At 40.1% G+C, this 15,661-nt stretch overlaps 1 protein-coding gene across 7 annotated transcripts in view; it reads right to left on the bottom strand.

Annotated features, from left to right (window-relative positions):
- The window catches only part of JADE3 (jade family PHD finger 3), a 138,039-nt gene that overhangs the window by 97,265 nt on the left and 25,113 nt on the right, over positions 1-15,661 (bottom strand). The window contains exon 1 of one of the 7 annotated variants that reach the window (XM_058714783.1): positions 6,338-6,486. The exons of the other annotated variants lie outside the window; for them this stretch is intronic. The gene's annotated coding sequence lies outside the window, so the exon portion shown is untranslated. Of the gene's footprint in view, positions 1-6,337; positions 6,487-15,661 lie in introns of those variants that run through there. 7 annotated transcript variants of the gene reach the window in all.

Genomic DNA, 15,661 nt, shown 5'->3' with positions numbered 1-15,661 from the left:
GGGTGGCTCAGTCGGTTAAGCCTCCGACTTCGGCTCAGGTCACGATCTCGCGGTCCGTGAGTTCGAGCCCCACGTCGGGCTCTGTGCTGACGGCTCAGAGCCTGGAGCCTGTTTCCGATTCTGTGTCTCCCTCTCTCTCTGACCCTCTCCCGTTCATACTCTGTCTCTCTCTGTCTCAAAAATAAATAAACATTAAGAAAAATAATAAAATAAAATAACAATTAGACTTCCAAAAAACCCCAAAATGTCCATCAGCAGAAGAACAGATGAACAAATTCTGGTACATTCACACAATGAAATACTCAGCAATAACATAGGATGGGCCACTGATAAATACGACATCATGGCTGAATCTCAAAACCATTATGTTGAACAAAAGAAGCCAAAAATGATCCAGACACAAGAATACATACTGTATAACTTTATGTACATGAGGGGCAATAACAGGCAAAACTAGTCTAGGGTGACAGAAACCTGAATAGTGGTTGCCTCTGGTTGTAGAATACTGTCTGAAAAGAAACATGATGGTATTTTCTGGGGTGACAGAAATCATCTCTATCTTCACTGGAGTGTGGGTTACGTGGGTATATACATTTGTCACAACTCAAACTGTACTCTTTAAAATCCTTGCGTTTTACCGCATGTAAATTATACTTCAGTAAAAAAGAAATAAGCAAGCCATAATGAAACACCACTAGTATCCATTAGAATGGCTAACATTCAAAACCTCTACAACGCAAGTGTTGGCAAATGTGGCCAAACGGTACCTCTTGTATACTGCTGGTGAGACTGTAAATTAGTTTAAATGCTTTGGAAACCTGTTTGGCAATATCTACTGAGGCTCAACATATGCATACCTTATGACCCAGCTCTTAGTTATGTGCCTAACAGAAATGTACACATTTGTCCCTCGAAAGATGTGCAAGGACATTCAGATGAGCACTGTATGGAGTAGCCCCAAATTGGAAAAAACCTTGTAGTTTACTGATCACAAGATATATATACACACATATCCTTCACCTACGCAAAGTGTAAAAATAGGATTCATCTACAGCAGTAGAATTAAGTATGGTGGTAAACCAGTAACCTCTGGGGTAGAAGGAAGGGGTAGTCATTGCCAGGAAGTAGGAAGGGGACCTCTGCTGTGCTGGCAATATTTTTCTTTTTTTTTTTTTAATAGATATCCTCATTTTTTTAAATGTATGTTTATTCTTGAGAGAGAGAGAGAGAGCAAGCGAGAGCGAGTGGGGGAGGGGCAAAGAGGAGACACAGAATCTGAAACAGGTTCCAGGCTCTGAGCTGACTGCCAGCACAGAGCCCGACCCAGGGCTCGAACTCACAAAGCAGGAGATCATGACCTGAGCCAAAGTCAGACGCTCAACCAAACGAGCCACCCAGACAGCCCGCAATGTTTTCTTGACCGAGGCACTGGTTAAATGGGTATATTCATGTTGAAATTATCAACCGAGTTGTACACTTATGACTTGTTCACTTTTTCTTCAGGTACGGTGTACTTCCACATACATTTTGGATTCTGTCCCTTATGTCATATGCACGCATACTCAATGTCTTCGCTCTTTGTCCACTACCACGACCACTACCCCCTTTTTCCTTCTTTAGCGTGTACACTTCTCTTACTCTCTGCATTCTTGTCTGCTGAACTATCAATAATACTGGGTACTTAACCTAAATCTTTGTTGCCAGTGATGGGATCATGTAAAGGCAAAACCACAGTGAGAAAAGAGAGCCCACAAAATAACTGCAGGGAGAACACAGGCATCCTTTCTTCACACAGGCAGGGTTTTAGAAGTTGGTATTAAAGAAGCTAGACCTGGTCTATCCACAGAGGAGAAACTATCCTTTAAATAGAAGGATTGGTTCATTTGCCCACATAACTCTCTCAACTCCATGGTGAATGACATCATCTTAATAGCTTCAAGTTGACCATGGTGGGAATGTCTACATCACAGAAATCAGTAAGCTACAAATCACAGCACTGATTTATAGACAAAGTTATAGACACAGAGTGGCATTCCTTTATGTGACCCTTCCTGTATAGAAATCTTTCCAAAGGCACTTTCACATACTTTAGCAATCATCAGAGCTGCAAAATAGTGTAAAGGGGGCAAAAAGGCTGTCCAGGAATTGATTCTTAACAGTGTAAGATTTGGACTTAGGGATGTTAATCTTAAAAACACCCACAGGCTGATTTAACTTTCACATTACCTTTAATTTCACAGAATGTTATTTGTTAATTTATACATGCTACAAATTTATGTACAAGATACTACATCACACTTGGTACTGCAGATACAGGAACAGGTAAACTGCAAGGTCTGCAATTTTGAGGAGCTCAGGGCTCTGGTGGATGGATAAAGAGGACAGGAAAACAAATGACCACAACCTAGAGCGATAAGTCTTATAAGAAGGGAAGGCTCCAAATTTCCTAGGGGCATCGAAGGATAGTTACTAAGAGAGGGCGTGGAGGCTCCATGTTGGAAGTGACACCTTATCAGGACATGGACCAACCAAACAGCATGGTACTTCTTGGGATTTTAGAGATGAGCAAAATGCAGGTGTTTGCTCTGAGAAAAAGACTAGTTGAAAACACACTTGGAAGTGACTGGACACATATGAGGGCAAACCCTGTTACTGCCTGTACAGGGGACCAAAAAGCTCATCAACACTCAAACCTCTAAACAAACTAATCTAGGAGTGGAATGGATGCAAAGAAGAAGTGAATTTGACTTTATTTCAGGGAAGCAGGTTTGGAATATGATTACAATTTAGTAAAAACAAACAATTTTATTTGATACTCCACTTAGGATGGACTGTGAGAATAAAAGGGAGATCGGTCTGAAGGATCAAAAAAAGGAGAGTCCCACAGTCGGAATTTCCCATCCAAGCACGGCCCAGAGGCAGATGGAGGTCATGTCCAAGTACCCATCCCTCTTGGCTGAGGGACAGGAATACCAGTTTCAGAAAAAGACCAAAAGGAGCTCTCATGCTGATGACATCAAACATGAGAATCACATCGCTAAGGTCCCTGGACCAAGTCTACCCTTAACAAGATGACTTGGCCTCCCACACAACTCTCCCAAAGAGACAGAGATAGTATCAGTGGTGTGGTGATAAATGTTTAACATTAGGCTTGGGGTGGGGTGTGCTGTGATTTGTAGCTTACTGATTTCTGTGATGTAGACATTCCCACCATGGTCAACCTGAAGCTATTAAGATGATGTCCTTCACCATGGAGTTTGAGAGTGATATATACAACTAGATCTTTCAATCTGGTGTGAGGTAGCTACATCACACAAAAATGCAATCAGTGAAATTTTCACTATATATCAATAAATTGCTACCTTGGCTTACACAGATCAGATTTCAAGAGCTACGTGACCTCAAGTCCATCTTTAAGTAGGGGTTCATCCTCCATATGAGCAAGATTGGGTTTTGGAGTACCCCAAGTGGAAAGCCAGCCCTGGACTAAGATAAATTCTCCAAGGTGAAAGGCATATCACACATGCCTTTCATGGCATGGAAAGGCACAACATGCTGAAAACAAAGTAAAATGAACAAACAGACAAAAAAAATCCTGTAAGCAATTCTGTATATTATACTACAGACTGGTATGAAAGACTGGTGAGCAGTGAGTTTGGAGAGCCAAACTATGAATAGATTGTAAAGAGAGGCATGGGGAACTATACTTATGGGGGGCACCCTTTTCTGTGGTAGATGCTTCACATAATTTAATTCATTTAGTCATACCTATTCACATATTATCCATTTATTAAAAAAAAAGAGCCTCAGTAAGAGATCAGGGAGCTGAGATTTGAACCCGTGGACTGATTGCCACAGCCATACCTCCCTGCTATGTCATGCTACTTCCGTGGGAAGGTTGGGTGACGTAAGAATGCCCCTTCCTCAATCCTGCCCAGTGCCCCTCAAGTCCTCTACATTTACCTGACTGCCCAAAAAAGAGACTTTGGAATTTTTCTTTCAGGCCCAGCTAGAAAATTCTACCATATCCCTTTGGGATCCATTTCAACAATTGCTAGAAATGCTTCCATCTTTTCCTAAACCCATCATAGCAATACAGTCCTTATATTATTTTTAGTACTCATAACTAGCCACTACCAAATTTTGTTTAAAATGTTTTAAGTACTGAAAGGGCACCCTCTTAATCTTCTCTTTTGCAGAGTTAGTGATCATAATCTTTTACCTGCTACTCTAAAGTCTTGCATCCCAACTCTTTTTATCATTCTTCATGTTTTTCCAAACCAGACACTCGTCTAAAAAGGCATGGCTACTGGTGAATACCATGAGGTTACAAAGCAGCTCTCGTATTCTGTGCATACACATATCTATCCAATTATTAGAAACACTATTGATGGCGGAAAAGGAGTTCTCAAAAAAGGAGTAAGAATGATTAAGATGGTTAAGAACTTTTTAAATAAAATGATTTAATCCTTACTAATAAATACGAACATGGTCGAAAAAAAGAAACAAATATAAAACTTACTGACATGCAAAAGACACCATTAGGGTGAATACAGGAATTAGAAATATAACAAAAATCAAGTGTAAATTTGATAGTCTTTTGAAGCCTATGATTGATTCTGTCCCCCTTCACTACCGCCTACCCTAAGCATCTACTGTATAAATTATTTAGACAGGAGAAAGGTGACTATAATTGATAGTGATTTACGGAGACATGTGAAATACCCCATGATGACTTGTGGACCTAACCATGAACACTCTGCTGGAGGCTGAAAGTCCAGCAGAGGCCAACGAAACCAAGAACCATGCAATCTGGATATAAACAAGCCGATAGGATACCAAGGCCTGAGGACATCTAGATTACACAATATTAAATGTGTGTGTGTGGAATGAGGGTTAGATTTTTGTCTTGACTGGACTGCCAATCTCACCTCAAACACAGGGAAACAAAATTTCAGAAGTGTTCAAAATTTTCTTCCTTTGATCCCTTTTACCTGGTTGATCTCTCCTGGTCATTTAAAATTCAGCACAGACTTCACCTCTTATCAGAAGCCTCACTCTCACTTAACTTCCTCTCCTACTCCCAAGCTGTGTAAATGCCCCTTCTAACCTCTACCATAATATTTACCCCCTATAATTACCTGATTACTTGCACATGTCTCCCACTGGACTCTAAATTCCTGGAAGGCAAGGAGTGTGTCATGTCCTCTCTTTGTATGCCTAGTACCTAGCCCAGTATGTGATGCCCAACAGCTCAGTGAGCATTTTTTAATGGAACTGGGTGGTGTCATTTGCCCAAGGTCACAGATGCTGTACAGCAAAGGAAGGGTAGGCCCCAGGTCATCTCTCTCTTCATCTAGGAAGCTTTCCATTGTATAAAGTACTTAAAGAGTCACTCATGAAGAAGTCAAACATGATTCCAGAAAATGTATTCTAGGGACAGACATTTTATTGATCTCTGAAGGACCAGCAAATGTGAATGGTCTAAATAAACCAATCAAAAGGTGGAGATTAGCAGAGTGTGTTAAAGAATACGATCCATTTATATGCTATCTACTACAACTTACTTAAAATATAAGGAATTAAGTAGGCTGGAAGTAAAAAAAAAATGGAGGAAAAAATAAGATGCAAAACATTACTCAAAAGAAAGCAGGAGTGGGTATATTAATGTCAATAAAAAGAAAATTCCACAGATGGAGAATATTAAATAATGATAGAAAGGCCAATCTACCAAGATATAGCAATCCTAAATACGTATGAACCAAAAAACAAACAAAACAAAACAAAACATCAGCTGTAAAATATGTGAAGCAAAACTGTTTGAACTGAAAGGTAAGACGTACAAATCCACAGTTATAGTTGGAGACTTCAACACTGTTTTCTCAACAATAGAGCCAATAGACAAAATCAGCAAGGAGACAGCACTCAACACAATCAACCAACCAACAGGATTTAACGGACACTTGTAGAACACTGCATCCAGCAACAGTAGACTACAGCCTTTTCAAGTACCCACATAACATATAAAAAGACTATAGCTTGGGCCACGAAACAAACTTAAACACATTCAATAGGATTGGTATCATATGGAGTGTGTCCTCTGACCACAATGGAATAAACACAGAAATCAACAGCAGAAAGATAACAGGAAAATCTCCACACATTTGGAAACTAAATTATGTACTTCTAAATAAGCCATGGGTCACAGGGGAAGTCTCAAGGGAAATTTTAAAAATACACTGAACTGAATGAAAATGAAAATACCACAACATACCCAAATTTGTGAGGCACAGGTAAAGCAGTACTGAGAGGCAAATACATGGCACTAAATGCTTACGTTAGAAAAGAAGAAAGTCTTGGGGCGTCTGGGCAGCTCAGTCGGTCCAATTCTTGATTTCAGTTCAGGTGATGATCTCACACTTTGTGAGTTCAAGCCCCACGTCCAGCTCTGTGCTGATGGCGTGGAGCCTGCTTGGGATTCTCTGTCTCTCTGTCTCTCTGTCTGTCTGTCTCTCTCTCTCTCAAAAATAGATACACATTAAAGTTACTGATTTAAAAAAAAGAAGAGATGAAAGCCTCAAATCAGTAATCTAAGCTCCTACCTCCAGAAACTAGAAAAAGGAGGATAACAATCCTTGGAATAGGATACAAAAGTAGATGAAGATTTGAGAAGAACAAAAGTTAACTTCTATGAAGTACTAACACTGGATAGGTAGGTCAACCACTTAGGCCTGAAGTGGGCAGAGGTAGTACCTGGCAGAATACCTGGGCAGGAAGACAACCAAACTAATGCCAATATCTCAGATGAATATAGGAGCTGGCATAGTTTAGGGAAAGGTAGAAATTAAGCTCTGGGCTTCCTACAGCAGCTGACCAGCTTTAAACATCTCAAGGAGACAGAGGAATAGAAATGTATGCACCAGAGGACATATATTATCAACACAGACACATAAACCCACAGAGGGGCCCCACTTGAGCAGCTGATTAACGTACCAGTGGGATTCTCGCCTGTCAGGACATGCCTAGGAGCAGCCTATCTTACCAGGAATCTAGGTTCTTGAGGGGACAAGGACACTCCTAGTAAAGAAGGTAGTCCCGGGAGAAGACAATAGCTCACCAACCTGACCTCGTGGTCCCCCAAAGTATGAGGGAGTAACAATTCAGAAAATGGCTGTGAAGCATGTAACTCAGGTTTATCTAAAAGCTCAGCTTTCAAGGACTTGATTAAGAATCCCAGTCAGAGACGGGCTTTCCAAAGAAACCTAAACAAGCTGACCTGCAACCCCTACAGGCCCGGAAGCTCTAGCTATAGCAGGAGGACAAGAGAGTCAAGAGCCTCAGCACAGACATCAGTGCCCTTAACTCATCCAGTGAGTACTGGATGAGTGGGCCACCCACATGGGCAGAATCAGGCATTGTTGTATTAGCAACACTGGGGGCTGTGCAAACACATGAGAACAGCCTCAAGGGACTGAAAGCACTAGCAGCCCAGCAAGGATCCTGACCCAGAGGTCACCAAATGTGCGAGAAGGAGGCAGATGACACTTGGAGCTCTAGAATACCCAGTCAGGAAAACACAGCAGATACCTCCAGGATAAGCTAGCTGTATCTGAAGACTGCCCTGGAAGCTGAAAAACTGTAAGAGAGCTAGCAAAAGTCTATGGAGTAACTATTATCCAGACTCTGGTTTCACCTCCAGGATGGTATGGCCCATAGTATTTAGGACAGCTATATTTCATGGTGGTAATAGATCCAAGAGTGAATATAGTCATAGAACACACACACACATACATACAGAATACATATACATGCACAGCACAAAGAGATGTTTATTTTCCTGTCACCTAAAAGGTAAATTTCCAAATCAAGAGAATAATGTTTTTACCCTAAAAATCAACGTGAATAGTACATTTAAAATTAGTTGTTTCTAGGAACTCTGTGATAGGCAACTCACTTAAGAAGCTTAAATTTCAAAGGGCAACAAAAGTTAACTTGGGCCTAAAGACATCTTTAAGTGCATGCACAGTACAAATGTGGCTCATCTGGTCCTTGAGATGGAGGGAAGAGGGTGGAAGAAATAGGCCATGGACATCTCAATAGACTTCTGATGCCAGCTGGCAAGGCAGATACGCAGGTGAGAGGAAAGGCCAACTATAGGGTAGGGGTGAAGGGCGCCTGGGTGGCTCAGTCGGGTAAGCATCCAAATTCAGCTCAGGTCATGATCTCACGGTTCGGTTCGTGAGCCAAGCAACATGTCGGGCTCTGTGCTGACAGCTCGGAGCCTGGAGCCTGCTTCGGATTCTCTGTCTGCCTCTCTCTGCCGCTCCCCTGCTTGCGCTCTGTCTCTCCCTCAAAAATAAATAAACATTAAAAAATGTATAGGGTAGGGGTGAGGGGCAAGGGCAGGCTCTGCTCCTGGTCAGAGCTGGGATTTCCTCTACATTAAATTTTTTTTTTAACATTTATTTATTTTTTAGAGAGAGAGAGAGAGAGAGAGACAGAGCATGAGCAGGGGAGGGGCAGAGAGAGAGAGGGAGACACAGAATCCGAAGCAGGCTCCAGGCTCTGAGGCATCAGCACAGAGTCTGACTCAGGGCTCGAACTCACCAACCGCGAGATCATGACCTGAGCTGAAGTTGGACGCTTAACCGACTGAGCCACCCAGGCACCCCCCCCCCTACATTTAAAAGTGACTAGACATGGGGCACCTGGGTGGTTCAGTCAGTTAAGTGTTCAACTTTGATCTCTGCTCAGATAATGGTCTCACAGTTCAGAAGATCAAGCCCTATGCCGGGCTCTGTGTTGACAGTGCGGAGCCTGCTAGGGATTTTCTCTCTCCTCCTCTCTCTGCCCCTCCCTCGTTTGCTTGCTCTTGGCTCACTCTGAATGAATGAATGAATGAATGAATGAATGAATGAATGAATATTTTTAAAAGTCACCAGACATTTCCTCTCACTAGTCACAGAAAAACAGCCTCACAAAAGAAGTCTACAGAAAGTCAACTAGGTAATTAGACTTGTAAAAAGCTCAACTCAGAAGCAGGAAAACAAAATTTAAATAACAGCCTTTATCTCTTCTACACAAGAAAACTTCCCTAAGCCCCTCACAATTGGGTGTCAAGTGACTCCAAATGAAAATCTTCTTCAAATAGGAGCCTGGGTTGCTCAGTCTGTTAAGTGCTGACTTTGGCTCAGGTCATGATCTCATGGTTTGTGGGTTCGAGTGCCACGTCGGCTCTGTGCTGACAGCTCAGAGCCTGAAGCCTGCTTTGGATTCTGTGTCTCCCTCTCTCTCTGCCCCTCCCCCACTCGTACTCTGTCTCTCTCTCTCTCAAAAATAAATAAATGTTAAAAAAATTTTTTTAAATCTTCAAGTAACTAGATAGAAACAGTTCTGGCTTTTCTTCCAATCAATTTCTCCTGATTTGATTGGTTGATTGACTGATTGCCCTTTATTTTTTTCCAATTTCTCCTAATTTGATTGATTGACCTTTATTTTTTCCCTCAGCTTTACAGAAGTATAACTGACAAATAAAATGGCAATATTTAAAGTATGCAATGTGATGATTTGATATATATTGTGAAACGGCTCCAACCAAATTAACACATCCATTACCTCACATACTTTTTTTTCTTTTTGTGGTGAAAACATTTCAGTTCCACTCTCTTAGCAGCTTTCAAATATGTAATGCAGTATTGTTAACTACAGTCACCATGCTGTACATTAGATCCCCAGAGTTTATTTATCTTACAACTGAAAATTTATACCCTTTTACCAAATTCTGCCCATTTCCTCCATTCCTCAGTTCTTGGCAACCACTATTCTACTGTTTCTAGTTTAACTTAAAAAAAAATCACATATATAAGTGACACCATGCAGTATTTGTCTTTTTCTGTCTGGCTTATTTCACTTAGCATAATATCCTCCAGTTCATCTGTGTTGTCACAAATGGCAGGATTTCCTGAAGAGCTAACTTTAAAAGTACAGACAATGTGAAATATTGCTCTAGAACTAAAAATACTTAATATCTGTTAAAAAGACAAGTGCAATGCTCATTTAGTAACTCTTAACTTCTACTTATACCTAAGACACTTATCCAAAGAGCAAAGTTTGAATTCTGGCTACCCTTTTCACAGCTCAGATCACTGACATTCTAACTCAACTGACTTAGACATTATTCTAAACCGGGAGATAGCAAACTTTTTCTGTAAAGGGACAGAGAGTAAATATTTTTTGCTTTGCAGGCCATTCGGTCTGTGTCATAATTATTCAATCCTGCCACCGCAGCACAAAAGACACTAGACAATACGTAAACAAATAGACATGGCTGTGTTCTGATAAACTTAAAACTTCATTTATGGGCACTGAAACGAACTGTTAAACTTCACTTATGGACACTGAAATTTGAACTTCATATAAATTTTACATATCATGAAATATTCGTCTTTTGATTTTTTCCAACCATTTAAAAATAGAAAAAAAAATCCATTTGTAGTCTGTGAGCTGTATGAAAATAGGTAGTAGGCCAGATTTGGCTGGCAGGCTGTAATGTACCAATCCCTGCTCAAACCAAGACCTGATGCCTCCCAGAAGGAATTTAAAATTTCACACACTCCCTGATTAAAAAAAAAAAAAAAAAAGCAGACATTTCAAACCGACATCTCACCATAAACTTCTGCTAAAGTTTCAGCTTGGGGAGTAGGGGCAAACTCTCTAAGTGTATAGCAAGATATTATAGTGGAAAGAGAACTGGAAAACTGACTTAAAGACCCGCAGTTTATTAGGTATGTAAAGCTACAAAAATCACTCATTCTTTCTGGAGCTCAATTCCCCCCATCCTGGTCCATTTGCAACAATCTTCCACATTGCTGAAAGGGAGCAGGAGTTATAACTATAATTTACTAAACTAATGTTAATTTCTATCTGGGATATATAGCAAATATTTCTATTTCTATTATGTCCCCTTTGTCCCTATGAAGCAAAGATATTTCAAAATGTTTTATCATTATTATTCCAGTCTATTCTGGAATCTAGAGCCTACTTATGATACTCTGAATAGCCTGAGTAGTGAAAAAACCCAAACAGGAGAAACCCACAGAAATGCATATCCAGACATATCTAAATCAAAGTGCGGAACAAAAACACAAAGGAAAAAATCTTTAAAGCAACCAGACAAAAACCTTACCTTATAGGAGTAACTATACACAGGGTATGACACAGGTTCCTGGTGTCAAAGCGACCTGAGGCATCCCTCAAAAGAAATCGCTATGATCATCGCCCTATCATTAAAAGACTCTGTAGGAGGGATGCTAACATCCCATTCCCCCATCACATTCTAGACTGTAAAATGGGTGCTGACGTATGGACCGAGATACTGTGCCGTGCCTTGCCTTGAAAGCTGTGCCATGAAGGCTGGCCCTTGCCTTGCCATTAAGAACCCACCGTTTGTAACCCATGGACAATACTAGAAAAGTTTTACAAGGGGGAAATTACCCAATGTTGTAATTTAAGTAGTTAGTAGAGGACACTGACAGAAAACAGTAAAGATAGAGAAATCCATCATAGTCTAAGCAACATTTCAACACATGTAGTCTTTACGGCTAACTTCTCTAGAAAATGGTCCCCAGTTGGGTTTTAATTCAACTGGGTCCTAGTTTCCACCGGTAATGAGTAGAGGTCCTACAACCAGAAGTGGCTAGACCAGAGATGTGAAGGGGGATCACATTAGACCAATGAGGAAGAAACCTCACACAGGAGACTTAAGATTGGCAGCTGTCCTGATGACTTAGGTGACTGCCCCATGCCCAGACAACTTTAAGGACAGGAATAAAGAGAGGGCATCAAATTTCTGGGTCTTATTACCATTCCGGCCATGGTACTAACTTCCAGCCAAAAGGCACGCTTTCTCCTCCCCATAGAGTAGCCACAGGCTAGAGGATTGCAACCTGAGCAATTGGCATGAAGTGTTCCAATAAGACCATACTCCTTGAAAAGCCCCTGGATTGAAAATAAAGGAAGAGAAGAAAAAGTATTCACCATGTCTGCACCGAGGCTCAGAGTCCAGAGTCCACCCCACACTGGGTGCCAAATGATGTGGAAATGTTGGGGTTTGGAGCTGATGGCCAAGAAAGAATTCATGAGAAGTCTTTGGGGCTGGTTTTGTTAAAGCAAGGGGATAGGACCTGTGAGCAGAAAGATGCACTGGGGTTGTGAGGAGTGACTGATTATATACTTTTAAGTTGGGAGGGGGTTAGAGACAGCACAAGCCTCCAAGGTATTTTGGAAACAAGGTTTACAGGACCCTGAGGGGACTAGCTATTGTTAGGAAAAGGTCATTTACTTTGCAAGTTTACTAAACCTTCAGTCATGGGACCCTTCAGATATTTATCAGCGGGCCATATGCTTGGAGAATGACTACTAACATATATTTGGGAGGTTAGAGATAAAGGAAGTTTCCAAAGGACTTGGAAACTTAGACTTACAGGATCCTGGAGATCAGGATAATGTTAAGCTAAGATTGCCTTCTGCCCTTAGCAAAGGGTCACTCAAGCAGCTGTGTTCCTAGAGGAATGTCACTCTGCCTGTCTCAAGGACTTGTCAATGGGCTATAAGTTGTAAGGAAATTTAATTTTTTTTCTTTTGCCTGTTTCCCATATCATTTTATTGGAGTACAAAAATTTGACATTACAGTGGATTTTTCATCAGAAACCATGAAGGTCAGAAGGAAACAAAATGTTTGAGGTGTGGGGAAAAAGGAACTATCAACACATAATTCTATATCCAGCAAAAATACCTTCAGAAATGAGAATTGATAGCCAGCAACCTGCTCTAAAAGAATTGCAATAGGAAGTTCTTCAGACAGTTGAAAAATTATAGCAGACAGAAATTTAGAACATTAGGGACAAAGGAACAGCAACATAAATAGAAAATAATTGGGTAAATATAATAGACTATTCTCTTGGTTCTTGAAAATATGTTTCATAGCTGACAGCAAAAATGATAACGTGTGAAGGGATTTTCTTTTTTTTTTTCTTTTAAAATTTTTTTAAATATTTATTTATTTATTTTATTTTTAAAATTTTAATTCCAGTATGATTAACATACAGTGGTATATTAGTTTCAGGTGTACAATACAGTGATTCAACAATTCTATACATTAGTCAGTGTTCATCATAATGAGTGTACTCTATTTTTTTCTTCTAAGATTTCATTTTATTTTTTTAACATTTTATTTATTTTTATTTATTTTTTTTTAAATTTATTTATTTTTTATTTTTTAATATATGAAATTTACTGCCAAATTGGTTTCCATACAACACCCAGTGCTCATCCCAAAAGGTGCCCTCCTCAATACCCATCACCCACCCTGCCCTCCCTCCCACCCCCCATCAACCCTCAGTTTGTTCTCAGTTTTTAACAGTCTCTTATGCTTTGGCTCTCTCCCACTCTAACCTCTTTTTTTTTTTTTCCCTTCCCCTCCCCCATGGGTTTCTGTTAAGTTTCTCAGGATCCACATAAGAGTGAAACCATATGGTATCTGTCTTTCTCTGTATGGCTTATTTCACTTAGCATCACACTCTCCAGTTCCATCCACGTTGCTACAAAACGCCATATTTCATTTTTTCTCATTGCCACGTAGTATTCCATTGTGTATATAAACCACAATTTCTTTATCCATTCATCAGTTGATGGACATTTAGGCTCTTTCCATAATTTGGCTATTGTTGAGAGTGCTGCTATAAACATTGGGGTACAAGTGCCCCTATGCATCAGTACTCCTGTATCCCTTGGATAAATTCCTAGCAGTGCTATTGCTGGGTCATAGGGTAGGTCTATTTTTAATTTTCTGAGGAACCTCCACACTGCTTTCCAGAGCGGCTGCACCAATTTGCATTCCCACCAACAGTGCAAGAGGGTTCCCGTTTCTCCACATCCTCTCCAGCATCTATAGTCTCCTGATTTGTTCATTTTGGCCACTCTGACTGGCGTGAGGTGGTATCTGAGTGTGGTTTTGATTTGTATTTCCCTGATGAGGAGCGACGTTGAACATCTTTTCATGTGCCTGTTGGCCATCCGGATGTCTTCTTTAGAGAAGTGTCTATTCATGTTTTCTGCCCATTTCTTCACTGGGTTCTTTGTTTTTCGGGTGTGGAGTTTGATGAGCTCTTTATAGATTTTGGATACTAGCCCTTTGTCCGATGTGTCATTTGCAAATATCTTTTCCCATTCCGTTGGTTGCCTTTTAGTTTTGTTGGTTGTTTCCTTTGCTGTGCAGAAGCTTTTTATCTTCATAAGGTCTGTGAAGGGATTTTCAATAGGCGTAAATGGAATATAAAACAACTATAACACAAAGGATGTTGGGTAAATGTAAGGTTTCTGCATTCCTCTTGAAGTGATAAAGTATTGATGTAGACTGTGCAAAGATATGCATTATAATTCCTAGTGTAACCACAAAAATATGCAGAGATGAACTCAAAAATCACAGTCAATAAATTAAAATGGGGTGCTAAAAAATGTTCCAGTAACCCAAAAAAAGGCAGGGAAGTGGGGAAAAAAAGGAAATAATAACAGATAAAGTGGGATATAGAGGGACATGACATAATGCTAAAAGGTTATTAACTCACCCAAAAGACTTAACAATCCTAAATTTGTACACACCTAACAATGGTGCTTTTAATATATGTGAAACAAAAACTGTCAAACCAAAAATGAGAAGTAGGAAAATCCAGTTATACTTGGAAGCTTCAATAGTCTTCTCTAATTAATACACAGAAGTAGTAGACACAAAATCAGCAAGAATATGTAAGAACTGAACATCATTATCAACTAAGTGGAATTAGTTGACATGATATAGAACACTCTACCTGACAACAGCAGAATATATATTCTTTCAACAAGACAGACCATATCCTGGGTCATAAAACAAACCTCTAATATAAAAGAATTGAAATTATAAAGAATATGTTCCCTGGCCATAAAGAAATTAAAATAGACACCAACAACACACAGATAAGAGGAAAAGTTCCAAACACTTGGATGTTAGATAGCATACATCTAAATAATCCATGAATCAAAGAGAAACTTTAAAACAATTTTTTTTATCTTAGAGAGGGGGAGAAAAAGCACACATGAGTGGGGGAGAGGGGCAGAGGGGAGCGAGGGAGGGGAGGGGAAGAAAAAGAAAGAGAGAGAGAGAGAGAGAGAGAGAGAGAGAGAGAGAAAGAGAATGAACAAACCCTAAACAGGCTCCAGGCTTAGCATGGAGCCCAATGTGGGGCTTGATCCCATGACTCTGTGATCATGACCTGAGCTGAAATCAAGAGTCAGATGCTTAAGTGACTGAACCACCCAGGTGCCCTTCAAAGAGAAACTTTCAAGAGAAATTAGAAAATACTCAGAATTAAAGAAAAATGAAAATACAACATAAACCAATTTGAGGGCTACAGCTGAAGCAGTGCTTAGAGGGAAATTTATAACATTAAATGCTCTTGTAGGGAAAAAAAAATGGTCTCAAATAAACAATCTACACTTCCACCTTAGGGAACTAAAAAAAGAGCAAAATAAATCCAAAGCAGTCAGAACAAGGAAATAATCTGGATAAAGCAGAAGTCAATGAAGCTGAAAAACAAGAGAGAAACAGAAAAACAACAGAGAAAAATCA

This window comes from Neofelis nebulosa, chromosome X, assembly GCF_028018385.1.
Source record: "Neofelis nebulosa isolate mNeoNeb1 chromosome X, mNeoNeb1.pri, whole genome shotgun sequence".
Taxonomy (NCBI): Eukaryota; Metazoa; Chordata; class Mammalia; order Carnivora; family Felidae; genus Neofelis; species Neofelis nebulosa.
Note: the sequence above shows the minus strand (reverse complement) of the source record. Positions and strands in the feature narration are given on the sequence as shown.